This window comes from Macaca thibetana, chromosome 9 (genome assembly GCF_024542745.1).
Source record: "Macaca thibetana thibetana isolate TM-01 chromosome 9, ASM2454274v1, whole genome shotgun sequence".
NCBI classification, from domain to species: Eukaryota; Metazoa; Chordata; class Mammalia; order Primates; family Cercopithecidae; genus Macaca; species Macaca thibetana.
Window position 1 is genome coordinate 35,141,193 of NC_065586.1, and position 22,215 is coordinate 35,163,407.

Consider the following 22,215-nt stretch of genomic DNA (forward strand, 5'->3'; position numbering starts at 1 on the left):
TAATCCCAGCACTTTGGGAGGCAGAGGTGGGCGGATCACCTGAGGTCAGGAATTCAAGACCAGCCTGGCCAACATTGTGAAACCCCATCTCTACCAAAAATTCCAAAGTTAGCTGGGTGCGGTAGCGCATGCCTGTAATCCCAGCTACTCGGGAGGCTGAGGCAGGAGAATCGCTTGAACCTAGTAGGCAGAGGTTGCAGTGAGCTAATATTGCGCCATTGCACTCCAGCCTGGGCAACACAGCAAGACGCTGTCTAAAAAAAAAAAAAAGAAAAAAACCTTAATGGAAAAGTAAGCTTTTCTATATTAATTATTTAAAAAAAGTCTCTGAGGCTAGTATTAACCTGGAAAACTTACTGATTATCATAAGTACTGTTTTTTTCTCTCTCTCTCTCTTTAGTTGCCCCTTATAAATTCCAGGTTTATCCACTTTTTAAAATGTTCTTGTGCTGTGAACATCTGTCAGCTTTCCTATATTAGATTTTTTTTTTAGCAGCTTATATAACTTGAAATAAAATTACCATTTTTTGTTCTAAAACTGCCTATTTAGTGTGTTGATAGGGTTTCGCTTTGGCTTCAGTCGATTTCAGTAGATGACAAAGATGCAGAAAAGGTTTTTATTTTCATTTTTGCATGCTTGTTCACTTCCATGGCACTTTAAAATGATGCACACTCCGGCTTAGCTGCAAGAAAGCTTGTATTACAAAGGTAGAAACCAAAAGCCTTTTCTGGAGGTGTTATTCTTTTTGCTTTGTAGATAAGTCAGAAGAATCCTGTAAAACCTAAAGACAGTCTACCAGTTGCATAGTTGGGTAGTTTTCATTTTTGTTCTTGGAGTTGGATTTGAGCAGTTCAGCAGTAGCAGCAATTAAAGCATGTTAGTGTATGGTAAACACTTATGCTTGTACATCTTAAGATGTTGCTTTGTTGGTCAAAATCTGATTTTAAAAGTTGAGACTGGGGCAGTGGTTTTGGGAATTACCACATGGTAAATAGCTCTGTTCCCAGCCCCCAACTCTCCATGACTCTGCGTAGGGGAAGCTGGTGGTGTAGCGCATGTTTGAGAAGGTAGATGTGGCAATGGGAAGTGTGCTTCAGGTGGGGTGGGTCCACAGAGCCTAGCACGGTTGGCTGGGTGGTGCTCCTTCAGAAAAATCTGCGCCCACTCCTTAACCTCTTCATGTTTTACTCATACTCTGCTATTGTGGGTTTAGGTTTGGCAATAATGCTGCTGTTTACAGTGAGAACCTAAGAGGGGAAAAAGAATGGACTTTGTAGTTGCAGCGATTGCTGGGAAGATGCATCAAGTTTTTTCTAGCTTCTTCCTACTGTTTACCGTGATGCATTCTCTTAAAACTATTCTTTCTTATAATCTTCTCTCTGTTTCCTTAACAGATGTGGAGTTGATCATGCCACTGCCCTGCTCACAACCCCTGAGTGGCTTCTGTTCTGGTTAGAGTAAATACATACTCCTCCCTGTGGCTCACAGTCATTGGTGTCTGTCCCCTGCCTGCCATGTAAACCTCCTTTCTCGTGGTGACTCCAGCCACAAGGGCCTCCCGGTGTTTTTCAAGCTTCCAACTTTGTCTGTCTCAGGGTGTGTACAGATGTTCTTCCTTCTGCCCTTCATGCTCTTCCCACAGCTTGTCACCTGGCTGGCTTCTGGGCATCCCGTATCACCTCTTCAGGGTTTTTTCCTAAGAATACAATCCAGAGAGAGCAGCCTCTGCCCCTACCGCTGCCCCTGCCCCAGCCCCAGCCCCAGCCTCAGCCCCATCACACTCAGTCTCTTTACCTTTATGAGGTAATGTTTACCACAGTCTGAAATTATCTTATTTACCTGTTGCTTGTGTTTCCTCCACTCCCAGAATAGAAACACCATGAAGATAGGGACATGTCTTGCCCACCACGATGCCTCCACACCTAACACAGTACTTAGCATACAGTAGTTCTCAGGAAATACTCGAATGAATGGAAGTGCTGCATTCGTTTAACACATAGCAGACATTTTTTTTGTCTCTTTTTAGACCTCGGCGTTTTTAAAGAGCACTGGTCAGTTTGTAAAATATCCCTCAATTTGACTTTGTCTGGTGTTTCCTCTGGATTATACTCAGATTATGCATTTTTGGCAGAAGCAGTGCCTCGTGTCAGAAGGCACATGTCTGTTTATCCCAGCATTGGGGGTGCTAACTTTGATCACTTTGTGAAGCTGTGGCGTATTCTAGGTTTCTTCAGTGTACTGTTGCTGCTTTTCCCTTTGTAATTAATAAGTAACTTGTGGGGAGATTGAGACTTTGTAAAATATTCAATTTCTTATCAAACTTTCACTCACAAGTTTTAGTATCCATTGATGGTTTTTTAGGTCCTTCTCTATCTATTAGCAGCCTTTCTCTTGTAAGGAAAAGCTCTCCCTTTCCATCATTTATATATTGATCAGTATGGACAGATTGTTAATTTCATTGAGTTTTAATCTATTATTATTTTTTTGTTGCTTAAGTTGTCCAAGATTTGACTGGTGGGAGCCTCTTCAAACTGGTTTCTTTTCAAGTTGTGTTCTTTTGCTATGTCCTCATCATTCCTTCAGTGCTTCCTTAGTTTCTGTCAGGACGTCTGCTTTTTAGAAGTCATTTTTCTCCTCGTTTGGAAAAAGCACTTTTTTGCTTCCCCCCCCCCCCCCGCAAGAAGTATGGATGTAATACTTCCCTTTACAGAACATCACCGTAACATCTGTAGTCAGTCATGATACCTAAAAATGTGACCTTAAGCAAGTCTTATTATTTTTTTTAAACTCATGATTTTTCTTGCTGTTTCTGTGAAATCTAAGAGGAGCAGCTTGTCTGTCTGTAGTTCAGGGACAGAATAGCGTTGTGTGAGATGGTCCACAGTATTTACTGAATACTGCCAGTGCATAAAGCGTACTACCTGGAGCTGGAGAGAATCACAAAAGAGAGTAGAAGAGAGCATGTCTCTGCTCTCAAGGATGGCAGGATTCAGTGGAGAAAGAGAAGACTGTACTGCACATAGGAACAAATTAAGTTGAAAAGATTAATTTTCATAACTAACAGTCTTATTTATCCTGCTCATGGGTAAAGATTACCATTTAATTTGTAGCAGTAGTGAGTCTTGAAAACTGGGTGCCATTTATTACCACTTCTTGTCAAGCTCACACATGAGACAAGTCAAGGGCCAAGAAAGCCTGACCTGTAGATGAAACAAGCCGCTTGTAGATTTAGGTGGTTAATTACTTATACAGACAGAGAAAAGAAGAAGAAGGCAAAGATACCAGCTTCCTGTAGTCCTTGTCTAGCACACCAAGAAGGGTGACACTGAAACTCACGGCTGAAGACCGTGAGTCACAGGATTCTGGCTGCTGAGGAACTAGATCCAGATGGCAGCTAAGTGGGTTTATCTTCTGGACCCTTAATTGAGGCCAGGTGGAGGGACGCCCAGAAAGTCCCATGCTTCACCAGAACCCAGGAGGCAGTGAGGACCTGTCTCCCGTCAGCTACGAGGGAAGTAGGGAGGTGAGTGGGTGTTGACATAGCATCCCCCTCTGTTGTGTTCCTGGAGGGTCATGAGGTATTCTTCCAAGACAAAGCATCTGCTCTTCCGGCCTTGCCTACATGGCTTATTAGGTAAGTGCGGGCTGCCAGGGATTTGTGGCAGAGCTGTTCTCCTGTACTTCTTTGGACTTGTAGTGTGACTGATGTCTCCATATAACAGATAATCACATTGCCTCTCAATGTTACTCCCCAGCTTTTTTGCCTCCCCGTCCTGTCCCGTCTTTTGACAGATGCTGTTGTGTGAATCAGTCTGTTCTTGGGGCCTATTATCTGTCTGCCTCCTCTTCATATCTGACATGTAAGCATGGCTGGCATTGGTTTGAGAATCCTGGTTCAAGCTCTCCCTGTACATATTTAGAGCCGCTGGACTGCAACAGATATTGCCTAATTGTTTGTAGATGGCTGTGTTTTTTGTTTATTTGTTTAAAAAACAAATTTGTGGTATAATGTACACGTCAAATTTACCATTTTAGCTCTTTCTTTTTTATTTATTATTATTATTTATTTTTTTGTAGAGACGGGGTTTTGGTATGCTGCCCAGGCTGATCTTAAACTTTTGAGCTGAAGCAATCTGCCCGCCTTGGCCTCCCAAGGCGCTGGGGTTACAGGCGTGATTCACCACACCCATTTTAGCCATTTGTAAGTGTGCAGCTCAGTGGCATTAGGCGCATTCACATTGCTGTGCAACCATCACCACTATCCATCTCCAGAACTACTTCCTCCCAAACTGAAACTCCGTGCTGAGTTGTTAAAAAACCCCAAGTCCTTGTTTCGTCGTCCCCCCAGATGCTGGTGACCACCATTCTTTTGGTGCCTAAATTTGTAACTCATAAGTGGATCCATACAATATTTGCCTTGTGACAGGCTTATTTCACTTAACGTAATGTCCTCAAGGTTTATCCATGTTGTTGCATGTATAAAAATTTCCTTCCTTTTTCAGGCTGAATAATGTTTTATTGTATGGATATATCACATTTATTTACCTATTCATCTGTTGTGGGTTGCTTCTGCCTTTTGGTGATTGTCAATAATGCTGCTAGGAACAACAGTGTTGAAACATTTGTTTGAGTTCTTGCTTTCAATTCTTTTGGGTATGTACTCAGAAGTGGAATTGCTGGAAGGACTGAAAGCTTAGTTTTTGGTTAATTTGTATTGTTACTTAATGTTAATGGCTGTATCACCATATTATATGGGCCTTATGAGGCCAAATGGATGACTGGAATTTTAAAATTAAATTTCTTTTTTTTCTTTCTTTTCTTTTTTTTGAGATAGGGTCTCACTTTGTCACCCAAGCTGGAGTGTAGTGGTGCGATTATGGCTCACTGCAGCCTCAATCTCCTGGGCTCAAGCAATCCTCCTGTCTCAGCCTCCTGAGTAGCTGGGGCCACAGGCATGCACTACCATGCCCAGCTAATTTTTTTTGTAGCTATGGGGTCTTGCCATGCTGCTCAGGCTGGTCTTAAGCTCCTGGACTCCAGCAGTCCTTCTGCCTTGGCCTCCCAAAGTGCTGGGATTACAGGTGTGAGTCACTGTGCTCTGCCTAAATTTTATTTTTTTTAAAGTAGTATTTATTATTTCCCTCCTTGATTGTAGAAAATTTTGAAAAGTATATAGAAAAAATTATCTGTAATCTCCTACCACACAGAGCAATGCTTGTTTTTAAAATTTTACATTAGTATTTTAATATTAATATGAACATAAATAATACTCTATGGTATATCTGTATATGATTTTACACAATGTATAACTTAAAGAAAATTAGATAATATATTAATATGTCTCTGGGTCAGACATATTAATCAAGCTTCTGTGGTGGGGATTTACCAAAATGCAGGGTTTTTTTGTTTGTTTTTTTGTTGTGTTTTGTTTTGAGATGGAGTCTTGCCCTGTCGCCCAGGCTGGAGTGCAATGGCGCGATCTCAGCTCGCTGCAACCTTCACCTCCCGGGTTCAAATGATTCTCCTGCCTCAGCCTTCTGAGTAACTGGGATTACAGACGCCTGCCACCACGCCCCAGCTAATTTTTGTATTTTTAGTAGAGACAGAGTTTCACCATGTTGGCCAGGCTGGTCTCGAACTCCTGACCTCGTGATCCCCCTGCTTCGGCCTCACAAAGTGCTGGGATTACAGGTGTGAGCCACCGCACCTGGCCCATAATGCAGGTATTTATTCACCCATTTACTTATTGTTTCATTTTCTCTCAGGTATGTTATCTGTATTTACATATATGCTTGTGGATATATATTTCTTTCATAATTGAGACCATGCTGTAAATATGACTTTATAATTTTTTTGTCTTATTATAAAAGTATGGCCTCTAAACAGTCTTCTGAAACATAATTATTAGTTACCACAGGTAATAAAAGGTACATCAATTCCATGATTTATTTAATCATGACAGTACTATTTATACTAGCATTAATTGAGTGCTCAGATTTAGATTTTGGTTCTTTAGGTTTTTTCTTTTAATCTTTTTAAAAACTCATATATAATATTTTGTTTGCATATCTGTGGGGGCATTTCCTTATTTTTAAAAGTCACCTTTATGAGACAAAGGAATGAAACTTTTGATACTTACTGAGTAGGCAGGAATTTAAAAACTACTGAATGTTATTTTTCACGTGTATGTGAGTAACTTTTAATATGAGTCTGAAGAATCGGCATTCTACTCACTGTCTTCACTAATTCTCTACGAAAATATTAAGCATCTATTGAGAACCTTATTATATTAGGTAGATGTTACACAGATATACAAGACATGGCCTCTGATTTGTGGATCACTAAATTGTAATTGTGAAAATGAGAAGTATGGGTTGAGCATCCCTGATCTGAAAATCTGAAATCAGAAATGCTCCAAAATCTGAAACTTTTAAAAAATGTTTGCCCCCCTCAACACACACACCCCTGCACCTAAAATCTGAAATCTTTTGAATGCCAACATGATGCCACAAGTGGAAAATTCCACACCGGACACTTTTGCTTTTTGATGGTTCACTGTACACACATCTGTTTCATGCACAAAATAATTAAAACTATTGTATAAAATTACCTTCAGGTTATGTGTATCAGGTGAATGTGAAACAAATGAATTTTGTGTTTAAACTGGGGCCCCATCCCCAAGTGTGTGAGCAGATCTTTCAAAATCCAAAAAAATTTGAAATCCAAAACACTTCTGGTACCAAGCATTTTGGATAAGGGAGACTCAGCCTGTATATACATTATCATTTAAGGCAGCATGTGATACATACTATGTTAGTTGTACAGAAGTAGCTGCTAAAATCAAATAAAAAAGAGTGTGCAGTAAGATGTTTAAGGTGGAAGAGGCGACTTCTGGCCTGGGTGATCTGGGACAGTTTCATGGGGAGAGAGATTGGGTACTGGGTCTTTTGTTTGGGTGGTTCTTGCAAATAGAACATTTCTGGCAGTGGGGAAGGCAGTAGGAAAGGCCTCCAGGTGAAAAAGTACAGGATTTATTTGGGTCTTGGCAAATGAATTTACTCAAAGACAGGGAGGATAGTCCAGACAAGGCTTGGGTGACTTGCAGCTTAAGGGGTCTATGTCGTGTAGGGACCTGAATGCCCAGCTAGGGGGTACCAGATTTTTTTTTTATTCTCCAATTTAAAACTTTTAGTTAAAAAGTAAACTTTAATGTTGAAAATGCAGACTTGGAGAGGGCAGAAGGATCACACACAAGGCTGTCACTTCACACTTGGAGGGTTGCACAGCAGCCAGGCAGAGGCACTCCTCACTTCCCAGAAGGGGCTGCGGCCAGGCAGAGGCGCTTCTCACATTCCAGACGGTGTGGGGGCCGGCCAGAGGTGCTCCTCTCTTCCCAGACAGTAGGGGGACCGGGCAGAGCTGCTCCTCAGTTCCCAGACAGGGTGCCAGCCAGGCAGAGGCGCTCCTCACTTCCCAGACGGTTGGGGGGCCGGGCAGAGGCGCTCCTCTCTTCCCAGATGGTGGGGCGGCCCGTCAGAGGTGCCCCTCTCTTCCCAGACGGTGGGGCGGCTGGGCAGAGGTGGGGATACCAGATTTTGGGGTAGTAGGCTCACCTGATCAAAGTGACCCTGGAAGATTAATATGCTGGAGATGTGGGAACTGGATGGGAATGGGAAAAGACTGAGTCAGTGAGATCAGCTGTGTTGGTTCTGTGTAGTGGGGTATTGGATTGGAAAGGGAGTTGTAGAAGCAAGTCTGGTGCTGTCACCCCGCCCCACGACCTGCGGGAGACGGTTTTGAACATGCTGATACTGTCAGTCAGAAGAAAGCTTTTAAAGGTTTTCGTATTCCCCGCCTACCTGGCACCGAGTAGGTATGAAATCACTGTCGAAAGAATGAGTGAACCAGCAATATAATTTTGTACCTGAAGGTGCAGAGAGAGGGAGGATTCAGAATTGACCCTGAGTCTTTGGAGGCAGGGTAACTGAATGAACATGCTTTTAGTGTATGGATATTGGAGAAGAGAGGAGGAAGATTGGCTCTTAAGAGGGATAGGGTAAGAATTTTGAATTTGAGCAGGTTTATACAGTCTTGCTCAATGTTAAGGGATATTGGTGTTTACAAATTTTATTTTAATGTGTTACTGTTGAGAATATAATTTTTTAATTCCAGTAATGTTTCCATTACTGGAAACATTACTGGAATTAAAAGATCTGAGTGTTCTGATTTCTAAAGTGGTGTCAGAGAGATGATGGAAGGATCTGGATTTATGGTCAACTGACTTGATGACAATGTGTCTTTACAGCAGTTCTTGGTGGTTTGGGATCCTTAGATCTCATTTCTCATGTGACTTCTGGTCATTTAGCCCTTTCACTCGTAATTCACCATCCATCTAAACAATGGAAGGAGCAAGCAGGAGTGGAATTCAAATGTGTAGATTTAACAAACGCTTCTTTTTGGTTATTCTTACCTTTTTCAAGATAGCATTGGTCTACATGAACACCAATAACAGAAAGTTAACTGAATTTTACATGCTGTTTGTCCCACCTGTCATTAGATATATTGAAGGACTGACTGCTGACCATCAGATGTATGTTTTTAAATTAGTTTAAAATAATGTTTTGTATTTAATTTAAAAATAGTGTTGTGGTGGGGGCACAAATGCCTGTAGGGTGCTCTTTGAGCATGTTCATAGCAGTGTAAAATATTAAGAGATGACATACTTATTCTAAAGAGTTTTGAAGCCTTCTGTGAAAGTCAGCTTCAATAGGGAACATTACCTGCATTAATATATTAGGCAGTTCACTTCTGTGAATTGTGTTTTTTTATACTTCATTTTTTTCCAGCTACTCCTTTAGTATTTTTTCAGAAGTTTATTTATGGTTAGCCTAGTAGCTCATTCTTACAATTACTGCAGTTTTAAAAACCATCTATTATAAACCGAGGTCTTCACCAAAGCAAAGGCTGTATAAATCTGATTGGGAAATGGTTCTGAGTGAGAACTGAGCCCGTCTCGAAGTGTGGAAATTTTCTGTTGTGCATTTTACTAGTGCTGGGTTAAGTCCAAGCTCACCATGTATATGCTTTTGAAACGAGCCAATTAGGGCATGTTTAACTATCAGTAGGCTTAAACAAATGTATTTGCATCGTGTTGGAATTTGAACTTAGTACTTTGGAAGGTGGAAAATTCCATATGTAAGTGAAAGATTTCTATCACTGGGCTCCGTACTTAACAGCCAGTCCTGTCTCAAACTTAATCTGGTAATGTTTATTGAGCTGGTAACATTTATGGAGTATAAATGAGATAGGCTATCTTTTCTGTAGGACATTGGTTATCTTCACTGGAGGTCTTTTGAAATTGAAAGAAAACAAGAGTAACATAAATTTGATACTTAGCTAGAGAAGAAGATGTATTTATATTTAACTTGTCCTCATGATATAAAGACTTGCTTTGTGTCTTTAAAAAAGTGGTTGCTGTTTTTACTACAGTATTAATATCTTAAAGCCAATACATAGATTCGTTTCTTCTTTGTTCTTCAAATTCAAAATGAGGAGACATTTATTTCTGTGCTTCCTACTACTACTTGAAAAAATGTTGAATATCAAAAATAAAAAATTGCGGAAGAATAAACAGCAAGAGCTAAAGTTCTCGTTTATTGGCATGTTACCTGCTCCTGGATTACCTACTGCAAATTAGGATGTTTTTGGTTAACTTTGATGGGTTTTGAGATTGTTACTTCTCTTTTACCTCTATTTAATCTTTGTATGCTTAGAAACTGCCAGTTTAGCATATTAGGTGAAAAGGGTTAGAAATATAAATAAAATCTTTAGTTGATAGTATTGTACCAAAGTTAATTTTTTAGTTTAGAAACTTGTACTATAGCTATATAAGTTATTAACCTTAGAGGAAGCTGGGTAAAGCATATATGGGAACTGAACTATTTTCACAGTTCTTCTGTTATCTGAAAATTGTTTCAAAATAAGAAGCTAAAAAGTGATTAGACTAACTCAACAGCTACAAAGTTACTAGTGTATTGCAAAACCAGAGATAAGTGATTTGTGTGTTGTAGGGATTGGACAGAGATTCTCTTCTCTTTGGATGGTTGAAATCCTTGTTCATTTTCATTGACCTGAAAAATTGGGAGTTGATGCTGTATCTCATGAGGATGAAGATGCTGTTAGAATATGTTTAGTAAATGCAGACCTCTTTTTCTGTGTTATGAATATATGCAAAAATACACGACAGATACCAATTTGCATACATACATGCAATATGCTTCCAAATGAGGTGATTGGCTTTCTAAAAATATCACAGAATTTCATTTTGGCTTGTTACACATTTGTTTTCTTGATGAGATAGTGGCAATCATTTGCCTTTTGAGAATAAATTAGATTCTTTTATTTTGGAAACACCAGCATGTGATTTGGGGCTTCATATATAAATTGAGTGATCAGACTTTTTAATACTGAGTTGAATCTAAATTTAAGAAGTGAGTTTTTTTTTTTTTTTTTTTTTTGTTTTTTTTTTTTTTTTAAATAAGTGAACTGGCTCTGAATTTATTTCCAAAGAATAATACAGATCTTTGTGTGGTTCCTGCATCGTTGGACTAAGTCTGATATTTGTGGATTTCAACTTTAAAGGATATTATTTGTGTACTTGATTTATGTTTATTATAAGTTATTAGTGCTATCTGTATTAACAGAGATGGAAGACTCCAAGGTTTTTCAGCAACTGCTTTCCTTAGGGCCATGCTGTAGCTGAGTGTGGACATTCACCTGGACATTTGGGCTGCATTTCCGGTCTTCACTAGTTCCACCCCATTTACCCTCTTGGAACTCACTCTTTTTGTTCTAGGGCAGCACTGTTATTAGAGCTTTCTGTGATGATGGAAATGTTATATATCTGCACTGTCCAATGTGGCAGTCACTAGCCACATGTGGCAGTCAAACACTTGAAACATAGCTAGTGTGACTGAAGAACTGAATTTTAAATCTTACCTAATTTTATAGAATAAATTTAGATAGCCACATGTGACTAGAGGCTTCTATATTAGGCAGCACAGACTGAGGGCTACCATTGCTAATTCCTTAAATGGTCTACCTGGAATGCCAATTTAAGTGTAAAAGGAGGGAGTGGACACAGACATCATATAACTGAATTGTCTGCTGTTCTCATATAAAATTCCCTTTATAAGCATTTTAATTGACTTGATGTGGAAATGATGTTACCATGCTGATTCCTTGCTTTTGGGTTGCCTTTTGTGAGAGGTGCTCTTTGGGTACCACTTTAAAACCTGCTTTTTTCACGTAAATTTTTTCATGTCAGTAAACACACTTCTGTCTCATTGTTTTTAATAACTGTGTAGTATTCTATTTTATTGATGTGCAGTCATTTACTTCTGTTTATCCTTTTTCAAAGTTTTTATGTTACCTACAAATTCAAGAAGACTGATCATGCGCATACATTTTGGGGACACATCTTTGTTTTGTGACTTACGAAATTCCTAGCCAAGTCAAAGGGTAGGAATATATTTGGGGTTTTGTAGTGGTGGGTTGTTTAATGCACACTCCAAAAGTGCCACCTGCTGCCAAGCACCCTCCCCACCGGGTTGTACCAATTTACCCTCTAAATTGGTGTTTGTGACAGATTGTTAATCAGTGAGAAACACTTTAGGGGTTGTGTGTTTACACAAAGGCTGCTTTAAGGCAGCATCTCACACTCTTCTGTCTGTTCTTTCTGTTCAGGGCAAAAATCAAGTGGCCTTGAATGTGGTGTGTTTGATATTTGGCTTCCTTGGGTTGGCATGGCCTGAGGGTGGTCCAGAAGGGGCCCCCATGGGTGGGGTTGAGGCTCATCAGGCAGGGCTTCTGGGAGGTCCCATCAGCAACCTCTCTGCCTGCGGTTCTGCTTCATGCTGCCTTTTGTGTGGCTTGTTCCCTTGGACAGCAAGTCTGGGGCCTTTCAGCTGTCTCTTCACCAACTATAGAACAGGGGCCCTTGTGTTCCCTACCTGCGTGGCAGTGCTGCTGCCCTCTCTGATAGTGACAGCCCCGTCTGTGCACAGTGATGTATTTTTCGTGAGCCCAGGCTAATCTGCTGGATTTAGCTGAGTATCTGTGGTCAGTGTTTCTAGGCTGGTCTTAAAGATGGGAGCTTATTTTAAATTTGGGACCAAAGGAGGCCTCTGTTCTTTCACACTTTTGTTAGGGTGCTGTCTTATCTTAGTTTTGAGAAAGGTTTCAAGTTCAGAGGTTTCTTCAAAAAGTGGCCCGCATTTGGGCCGGGCGCGGTGGCTCACGCCTGTAATCCCAGCGCTTTGGGAGGCCGAGGCGGGCGGATCACAAGGTCAGGAGATCGAGACCACAGTGAAACCCCGTCTCTACTAAAAATACAAAAAATTAGCCGAGCGCGGTTGTGGGCGCCTGTAGTCCCAGCTACTCGGGAGGCTGAGGCAGGAGAATGGCGTGAACCCGGGAGGCGGAGCTTGCAGTGAGCCGAGATCGCGCCACTGCACTCCAGCCTGGGCGACAGAGCAAGACTCCGTCTCAAAAAAAAAAAAAAAAAAAGTGGCCTGCATTTTTTAAAAAGTAATTTTAAAATTGTGGGAGTGGAGCTGTACTAACATGTTAATCTGGGACAGGGTATAGCTGGCTACTGGCAAGGAGACAAAATTCCCAAGCTTTAGAATTGATGGTGAAAAGATTTTCTCTTTCAACAGGTACTGGACATGTGCAGAATGTAGGGTTATATAAAGATGGGAATAACACTGCTTGCTTATCAGGGAATAGAGAGTTTATGTGAGAAGTAAGATATACAATGAAAAGTCATGAAACAAGAAATCTTTATAATGATAGAAGGTGGAAGAGGCAAATGGATTAACGTATATTGTGGACCTGTCAAGTCCTGGCCCTGTGCCGTGCTCTTCGTCCATTGCTGAGTTCAGTGTGGCTGTAGAGATGTGTCCAGGCACCCACGGAGAGTGTCCTGGAGTGGTGCAGGCTGCCTGACCCATGTCCATGGGGGAGAATTGGTGGGAGGGACAGGGTTCAGGCTGAGCCTGGGAACCTCGTTAATTTTGATGAAAAGGAGAGGATGCACCTTTCAGGCACAGAGAGGATTCTGAGAAAGGTTTGCCTCAGATGAAGAGAGAAGACTGAAGACATTGGCCGAGGCCACATGGTGGCTGGGGCATTTGAGCTTTACTCTTGAGGCAGGGAGGAAGATTTCTCAGCAAGACAGTGATGTGATAAAGTTGGAGTTTCAAGGTGTTTCATTGGGTATGAGTGAGTAGGATACATTGTTGGAAGGGAGTCTAAAAGCAGGGAAACCGGAATTCCTGTCTGGAGACAGGGACACTTCCCAGTGTTTTTGGCTGTTGTTACCCTTGTGGAAGTTACCAGTGAAAGGAAGGAAGAGTCAGCGGTCAGGGCTGGATCTCTTCAGTCCCAGAGTGGGTAAGAATCCCTTTTCCACCACGCACTAGCTGGGAGCCTTGGGCCTGGTTCCTATCTTCCTTCTCTGTAAAATGGGACAGTAAAAATGTCTACCTCATAGAATTGTTTTGGGTATAAAATGAAATAAGATAAAGTGCTTGGTACAAAGTAAATGTGCTCAGTAAATAGTTATTATTAATAATATTGTTAGGTAAAGGTCATTTCTTATGAGATAACATGGGCCTACATCGCATGGATTTTATGGAATAAAACAGACACTTTAAAAGTTGGGACAGGTGAAACCTCTCTGGAATGCAGATCTGAATGCGGCTGCCTTCCCAGGGTGGCCTCCGCCATAGAAGTCACGGTGTGAGAGCACACCTTCCTGCCACTGCCTGGAGCAGCGTCTTTGGGAGCTGGGTAGGATTGTCAGTGTGCGCCCATGTCAGTGCCTCTTCCCCTTAGAGACTATTGCAGGTCTGCAGTTAAACAAAAGTAATTTTCCTAAACCTGAGAAAGGCATGTCTGAATTACCGGAAGTGAAATATTTCATTTAACAAAACTGACTCTTGCGGGAGTCAGTTTTGACTCTAATTTTGCTTATACTCCTGAGTAATGAGGCACAAGAAGTAGTCACATACATACTGCCCCTCTCCCACACCTCTTTAAAAACTTTGGAGTGTAAATGCTGGCTTAAGGTGTTTGGCTCATACTTGGAAGGCTGTTAGAAATGAGTTAAAATTCTCTGAAGAATGATTTAGGTTCTTATGCTAGGAAACTCTTGAAAGATTGGATAGAGTCTGGAATTGATTACAATTGAGGCCGTGGAGTCTTTCTGCCTGGAGGTCATTAGAACAACGAGAACTGCTTATTTGGGAAATCAGCTTTGTAGTGGAAAAACACCTGCCCAGAAATCTGGAGACCTGACATAATATGTGCTTAGTCTTTAGCTGCATGACCTTCAGTGAGTCTTGTTCAGTTTTCTGGGCTTCAGGTTCCATCCTCAGCTCTAGTATTAATTTGTGGACTGTGTCCCAGTGTTTCTCATTTGCAGAAACGGCTTTGCGTTAAAATGGAATAATCATAATCTTTTTCTAATTTGCAGGGGGAAAAAGCATTTTCAGCGGAACTGGTAGGCTTTTATTAGTTTTTCTAATGTAAAATTATCTTAAACTTTTTTGCTACTCTTTATCTGCTACCAAGTGCTCCTGTTGTTATTCTCATGTATGTGGTACATGGCGGTTGTCATTTTTTACTGTTCAGATGTCACAGGCATACCTCTGCTAGTGAAACCATTCCCAGGTTGGACTGTTCGCATCCACATTTCGTGGTGTTTTTGGAGTGCTCTCCAGAGACACAGTGACTCCTCCTGGGGGTGTCCGCGCCTGGGTGACTCCCTCGGGCATTGACTGCTCTACAGCCCGGCCCCAGGCATCAGGGCAGGCTGCTGTGGGGTGGGCGGTGTGGCATAGGACTGCCCTTCCAACTTGGGAATAAGGTAGCGGCTTTCTGATGTGAAGAGTCCTAAATCAGAGATAGATCCTCAAAGGGGCTGCAGAGTTCCTTTTCCTTGGCTTTCCTTAACCAGTGCTCAGAGGTACCTGAGGAAGTGAGGCTGGCAGGGTGGGGCTGGGCCTAGTGAGCAGGGTCTCTGTACTTCCACTGTTCACTTCTAAGATCTTATCACTATTTGGCTTCAGAAGTTTTTCAGTTTCTCCACTTTTCTGGTGTACAGGAAGGAGCAGCAGTAACCTGCCTGTTACTCTGAGGAACTTGCTGGTGATTTACATCATGGAGATCTGTCCTACTTCCCCTGTGGAAGTAGTCCAGGGTTAAACATACAAAAAGCATTGTGGACTAATAAATATTCAGGCAGAAATGACCTTGCAGTAGACTGTAGACAACATTCATTAAGAGTATGTGAGGTGCTGGTGACTGTGCCTGTCCTGATTTCCACTCCTGTGTGGGCATCAGCGGGACAGGAGCAGAGCAGGATGATGAGGCTTGAGGTCCCACCTGTGACCTTGGACCGTATTTCCTCCTGCCAGAGGAATCTGCTAAACTGTTAAGGGCATGAACATTGTTTGGTTTCAGTGATGGATTTGTTACCACATTTGCAAAGCTCCACACAGTTTAGGGAAGTTGTAGTCTCAGGAAAGACTTAAACAGCTGTTTTGTAATCCCTGAGAACTTGGATTCTTGCTTTCAGAAGACACAGAAGAAATTCCAGTCAACTTTTTATGGGTAAGAGTCATGAGCATATAAATTAAGAGAATACATTCTTGGCTTAATATATCCTTTTTGAGAAAACTACTGCATTGAGGCTGTTCCCTATTTAAATTTATCTTGCCTGAGATTATCATAGGATTTTTATTAGCGTGCTGAGGCAACCACTTAAGTGAGCTGAAGATACATACAAATTTGCAATGGAAAAGTTTCTGAGATTAAGCCTATTAATATGCTGCTTAATGTTTCTTATTCTGCACATTATCTAAATGTATGTATTTTGTAAATTGGACTTCATAAATTTTAACTTCTTATCAATATTTTTATTAGAGGTGACCAAATATCTTAATAAAGTGTATTTGAGTGCAGACTCATGTAACTCCAAATTTTGTAAACTACTTTTAAGAACATTTAAAAAGATGACCTGTTTATTCTCTGCATTAGAATTAATTATCTGGATGACTATTTAAATTTTCAGGGATCAGATGGGAGGACACGCATTTTTTAGTAAGCCTTAAAGTTTGAGAATCACTGACTGCTTTAGTTCATGTAGGCTTCATAGTAACTTCAGAGTTTCACGGTGAGGGTATGAGCTTTAGAGTACCGTCAAGCATATGCATATACATATACATATACAGTAAATTGTTTGTTAGACGTATCCATGGATCCCTCATCCATATTCTTTTTTTTTTTTTTTTTTTGAGACAAGATCTCACTCTGTCGCCCAGGCGGGAGTACAGTGGCTCGATCTCGGCTCACTGCAAGCTCCGCCTCCTGGGTTCACGCCATTCTCCTGCCTCAGCCTCCCAAGTAGCTGGGACTGCAGGTGCCTGCCACCACGCCTGGCTAATTTTTTGTATTTTTAGTAGAGACGGGGTTTCACCTTGTTAGCCAGGATGGTCTTGATCTCCTGAACTTGTGATCCGCCCGCCTCGGCCTCCCAAAGTGCTGGGATTACGGGCGTGAGCCACCGTGCCTGGCCGTTCCTCATCCATATTCTTTTGGTGTTTATATGTATACTTGCTCTGTGCCTGGAAACAGACTTAAGTATGAAGCCTATTTGAACATTGTCATTATAAATTTAGCTAACTATAGACCTTGGATGATAATGACTAGGAATCTTCTCTGGCTCTGTTTTTATTGTGTGCAGTTATTCCAGAGACTGGGCAGTTAGTGTGAAGTGCCTCATATTTTCCCAATTACTACTTTTCTTCCTTTGGTTAAGTATCTGATCATGGATAAAACAATTTTTTTTTTTTTTTGAGATGGAGTCTTGCACTTTCGCCCAAGCTGGAGTACAGTGGGGCGATCTTGGCTCGCTGCAAGCTCCACCTCCCGGATTCACACCGTTCTCCTGCCTCAGCCTCCCGAGTAGCTGGGACTACAGGCGCCTGCCACCACACCCGGCTAATTTTTTGTAGTTTTAGTAGAGACAGGGTTTCACCGTGTTAGCCAGGATGTTCTCGATCTCCTGACCCCGTGATCAGCTCGCCTCGGCCTCCCAAAGTGCTGGGATTGCAGGTGTGGGCCACTGTGCCCAGCCAGGATAAAACTCTTAAAACCTATTCATTATTGATTGTCTGTTGGGTTATTTTACTTGCTGTTTTTCGAAATGGTTTTAAGAGGGCTGGATTTCTTTTCTTGACTTCTCCATGTAGCCTGTGTGTCCCTTCAAAGCAGGGACTGTATGGATCATGTTGGTAGTACCACTGCCCAGCCCAGCGCTGGGATACAGAAGCAATGTGATACCTGTGTAGTGACTGACTGATGAGAGGTGACCTGGACATTGTATCAGCTGATGCTTCTTTGCTATTTAACTTGGACTCTCAAGAGACCTCCCCTTCCTTTCTGTTTCAATTGTGGCCACACTAGTTCCTGCCTTGATTTACTGAGCCTGGATTAATTGTCTTCCTTGCCTTAGTCTCTTTGCTTTTAGGTCCATCTTTCACAATCCTTCCAGGCTAGTCGTCCATCCACACTCCTTTGAACAAGTCACTTTCCTTCTCAGTGACCTTCACTGACTTTCCCTTGTACGTGAGGTTCTCCATGATCTCACCTCCACCTGCCTTTCTAATTTCTCATACTGACCTTTCCAACCAAGTCTGGCTGTTGGTGACAGGTACTTTCATCCTCCCTACAGTTTTAACGTGAGGCCTCAGCTTGGGAGGAGGACTGGGACACAGTAGAGATGCTGTAACTGTTCCCATGGCATGGGAAGCTGGGGCACAGGGTGGAGGCCCTGGGCCATGTAGCACTTGTGTCTGTGAGGCATGGGGAGAAGCGAAAACCAAGAAGGGTGGTCAGAGCTAGTGCAGGAACCAGAAGCAGCAGCCACAGAAGTCAGAGGAGGAAAGAACTTCAAGATGAGGAGGATGATCAGCAATTCTGAGTTCTCAGGCAAGTCCATGAAGACTGAGCAAGTTTCATTGCATTTGATGAGTGATTGATGGCAGCCTGGTGTGTTTCTGAAAGATTTCAATGGGAACAGAAGCTGAATTGCTGACATTCAAGATTACAAAGGATGCAGCAACAAGGGCAGACCACTCCTGGGAGACTGGGGTGTGAAAAGTCAGGTACTGTGTTTTATATTTACATTTTCCCCCAACTGGCAGATGCATATGTGCTTTGAAGTCTCAGAGGATGAAGCCAGGTTAGAAGGAGAGATTCAGAATAATGGAAGGAGTCACTATGGAGAAGGAGGGAAAGGATGGGGGTACTTCAGGGGTCCCATTAACCCTGACAGGAAGGAGAGGAGGGGACAGCAGGAGGAGTGGCTGCATTCAAGTGGCTTCATTTTTTCCTGCCGATTAGGAGAGGAGTTTCACGTGTTAGCAGTGCGCATGGGCCAGCCTGAATTGTTTCTGCAAAGATTACTCTTCCAAAAGTCAGTGTTCTGTGGTCTTAGTCCTGTGTTCACAAGCCTTAGACGATTCACTCTGAGTCCCTGGGATCAGCCCCGGGCCTTCCAGGGTATGCAGAGGTCATGCATGAAGTGTGGCTCAGCCAGCTCTGGCCTTTCTCTCACTCTTGGCCCTCTTAGACTCTCTGTTCCACTTGTCATTCTCTGAGCACTCCCTACATTGTTTCCCGATTACGTGCCTTTGCTCACTCTGGCTTGTGCTTTTGCTGGGCATCAGCCCTTCCTGCCCCACTTTTCTTCTTTGTGTCTGTTCTGTGTCAGTTAACTGTGTATCCCATTTCATAGAGAACTACTGCTTACAGTTGTGGTCATTTTCATTTATTTATTTGTTTTTGAGACAGAGTTTCGCTCTTGTTGCCCAGGCTGGAGTGCAATGGCGCGATCTCAGCTCACTGTAACCTCTGCCTCCCGGGTTCAAGTGATTCTCCTGCCTCAGCCTCCCGAGTAGCTGGCATTACAGGTGCCTGCCACCACACCTGGCTAATTTTTGTATTTTTAGTAGAGACAGGGTTTCACCGTGTTGGCCAGGCTGGTCTCAAACTCCTGACCTCAGGTTATCCACCTGCCTCAGCCTTCCAAAGTGCTGGGATTGTAGGCATGAGCCACCACACCTGGCCAGTTGTGGTTATTTTTATTCATGCTCTTATTTCCTTTGTAAACTGAAAGGATTTTAAAATGCAGGGATAATTTTAAATGTAATAAAATGTAAGAAAACTTACATGAAGTTATCAGAAGACAAGCCTGAGTCAGGAAGACTTGAGTTTGAATCCTGGCCCTGCTTCTTCCTGATGCGGTTTTGGGTGATTGCATCCTGTCTCTTTATTCACTTAATTGATTTACAGAGTGGGGATAATGAAACCTACTTCTTAGAGCTGTTAGGAGAATAAACGAGACAAAGCCTGTAAAGCATTTGACCTAGGCCTGACTCCATTGTAGGTGCTTAGTAGACCATGCTGCAGCTGTCAGCAATGGATTCCTTGCCACCCAGCAGTGTTGGGTTGAGCACCTGGATGGATGGTGAGTGGTGGTGGAGTGTGCTCACCTCCCACCCCATTTATGTTGAGGGCAAGGATAGTGTACTTTACTTTGTATTTCTAACATGGGTCTATATATATGTATAGTAAAGAGGAACGGCATACTTCTTGTAACTGGGTCCACTTATGCATGGATTTTCTTATGCCTCTGCTCCCCTGGAGACAGCAAAACCAACTCCTCTTCTTCCTCATCTGCCTTCAACCTGAGGATGCCTAGGATGAAGACCTTTATAATGATATACTTCCACTTAATCAATAGTAAATCGATAGACTTCCACTTAATGAATAGTAAATCTGTTTTCCTTATGATTTTTCTTAATAGCAGTTTCTTTTCAGTAGCTTACTCTGTTGTATGAATATGGTATATACATATATAAAACATATATTAATCGACTGTGTTATAGGTAAGGGTTGCAGTCAACAGTCAGCTATTAGTTAAGTTTTTGGGGAGTCAGAAGTTACACACAGATTTTCAACTCCATGAAGGGGTTGTTTCTCCTAACCCCTGAGTTGTTCAAAGGTCAACTATATTAACTTGTTTTCTAAAGTGCCCCGTACAAATAACTTTTTTCGTGTTAATTGCATAGAAGGAGGTATCATTTTGTACAGTTTTTTGAAGACTGGGAACTGGTTGGAAATGACGCATAATGTGTTCATAACATTTATAGCAAGCGGTGCAGCTTATAGCATTAGTTTTCCCAATTAAAGCCCCTTTGCATTGTTTTTGCCCACAGAACTCTGGACATATTGAATGATTTATTTTTTTGACCCTTTCCTTTGTAGAACAAATGGTGAGGCCTAGAAGTTTTAGTGCAGCAGTTGTGTGAAGTGTACATATTATATAGTTTATGAAGCCAGAGATGGAATGATACCATGGGTTAATTTTTTTAAAATTAATTTTTAATGCATTTGACATTGTTTCTGGGTAGCTGATCCTTTCAGTTTCTCGGTAGGAACACAGATGCTTCCTCATAGAAAACAGGAAAAGAAGCTTGCTCTAGGAGAACTTGACAAACCCATATAAATGTTTTGTCAGAGTGCCCTGTTGATCTCCACGGCCAGTCACAGGGGTTTTATCTCTCATCCATCTTTGTGATAAATGAGTACATATTAATTTTCAGTGCTGTAAAATATGTCTTACTTGTTGTAGAGACTAGGGACGAATGACACTTTCAACCAAGATATTGTATGGAGATGTTTTGCAGTTGCAGGTGGGATATGGTTTCCTCATTGAGCCAGTTAAAAGTATTTCATGGAATGGCCATGCAGCTGTGGTCTTTGTGAACTGTTTCTTGGTTTGTCAGGTGTGTCCATGTTTATGAATATAAATCTGGATCATTTTATATTTATAGCATACTAGAGGTTCTAATATATGTGTCTCTGAAAAGTAGGGTAAATATGTTAAAGATAGTGGCAAAAAAGGGGGTGGAAAATGAAGTAATTGCCCATGGAAGAAATTTTGGATGGTTAAAATGAGGATGCAGAGAAGGCAGAGGTGAATAGTCAACACTTGCCACTAAGTGATACTAAGCAGCTTCTCGGATGCTTGTCATTTGATGGAAAAAAGGATTTAAGAGTAAGCGTTCTCAGACTGTAAGAAACAAAGTTGACAATCTCAAGGGGAAAGAGTGTGGCCAGGTCAGGGCCTCTATCTTATGAAGTTAGTTGGGGTATGAGACTAGGAAGGGGGCAATTCTTTAAAGAATTTAAACACACACACACACACACATATACGCACATATATATATATATATATTTTTTTTTTTTTTTTTGAGATGGAGTTTCACTCTGTTGCCCGGGCTGGAGTGCAGTGGCCAGATCTCGGCTCACTGCAAGCTCCGCCTCCCGGGTTTATGCCATTCTCCTGCCTCAGCCTCCTGAGTAGCTGGGACTACAGGCGCCTGCCACCTCGCCCGGCTAGTTTTTTGTGTGTGTGTGTTTTTAGTAGAGACGGGGTTTCACCATGTTAGCCAGGATGGTCTCGATCTCCTGACCTCGTGATCCTCCCGTCTTGGCCTCCCAAAGTGCTAGGATTACAGGTGTGAGCCACCACGCCTGGCCATATTTTTTTTTTAAAGGTGGACTTACACTGTGTTAATTTTCAACTGATGCCATAACAAATTACCACAGAGTTAGTGGCGTAAACAACACACATTTACTGTTGTATAGTGCTGTAGGTTGGAGGTCTGACACAGGACTCGGTGGGCAGAAATCAGGCTTTCAGTAGGCTGTGTTTCCTGTTGTGGGCTCTTGGGGAGAATCTATTTTCTTGCCTTTTCCTTGCTTCTAGAAGTTTCTCACATTCCTTGGCTTCAGGCCCTTCCTCCATCTTTAAAGCCAGCAGTGGTAGATGGAGTTCTTCTCACATCTTCTCTCTCTGGCTCTCCTGCCTCCCTTTTTAGGATCGTTGTGATTATGTTGGGTCCACCTGGAAAATCTGGGCTCATCTCTCTACCTTGAAACCAACAGATAGCAGCTTTAATTCCATCTGCAGCCTTAATTCCCTTTTGCTATATGAGGTAATGTATTCACAGGTTATGGGGAAATGTTCTAAGTATTGAGTCATCTTGTTTGAATTTTGTTAGGGTACTGAAGTTCAG

General features: G+C 42.0%; 1 protein-coding gene across 9 annotated transcripts in view; it reads left to right on the top strand.

Moving 5' to 3' along the window:
* CCNY (cyclin Y) overlaps positions 1-22,215 on the top strand; it is an 876,528-nt gene that overhangs the window by 671,068 nt on the left and 183,245 nt on the right. The gene's annotated exons all lie outside the window — the stretch shown is intronic.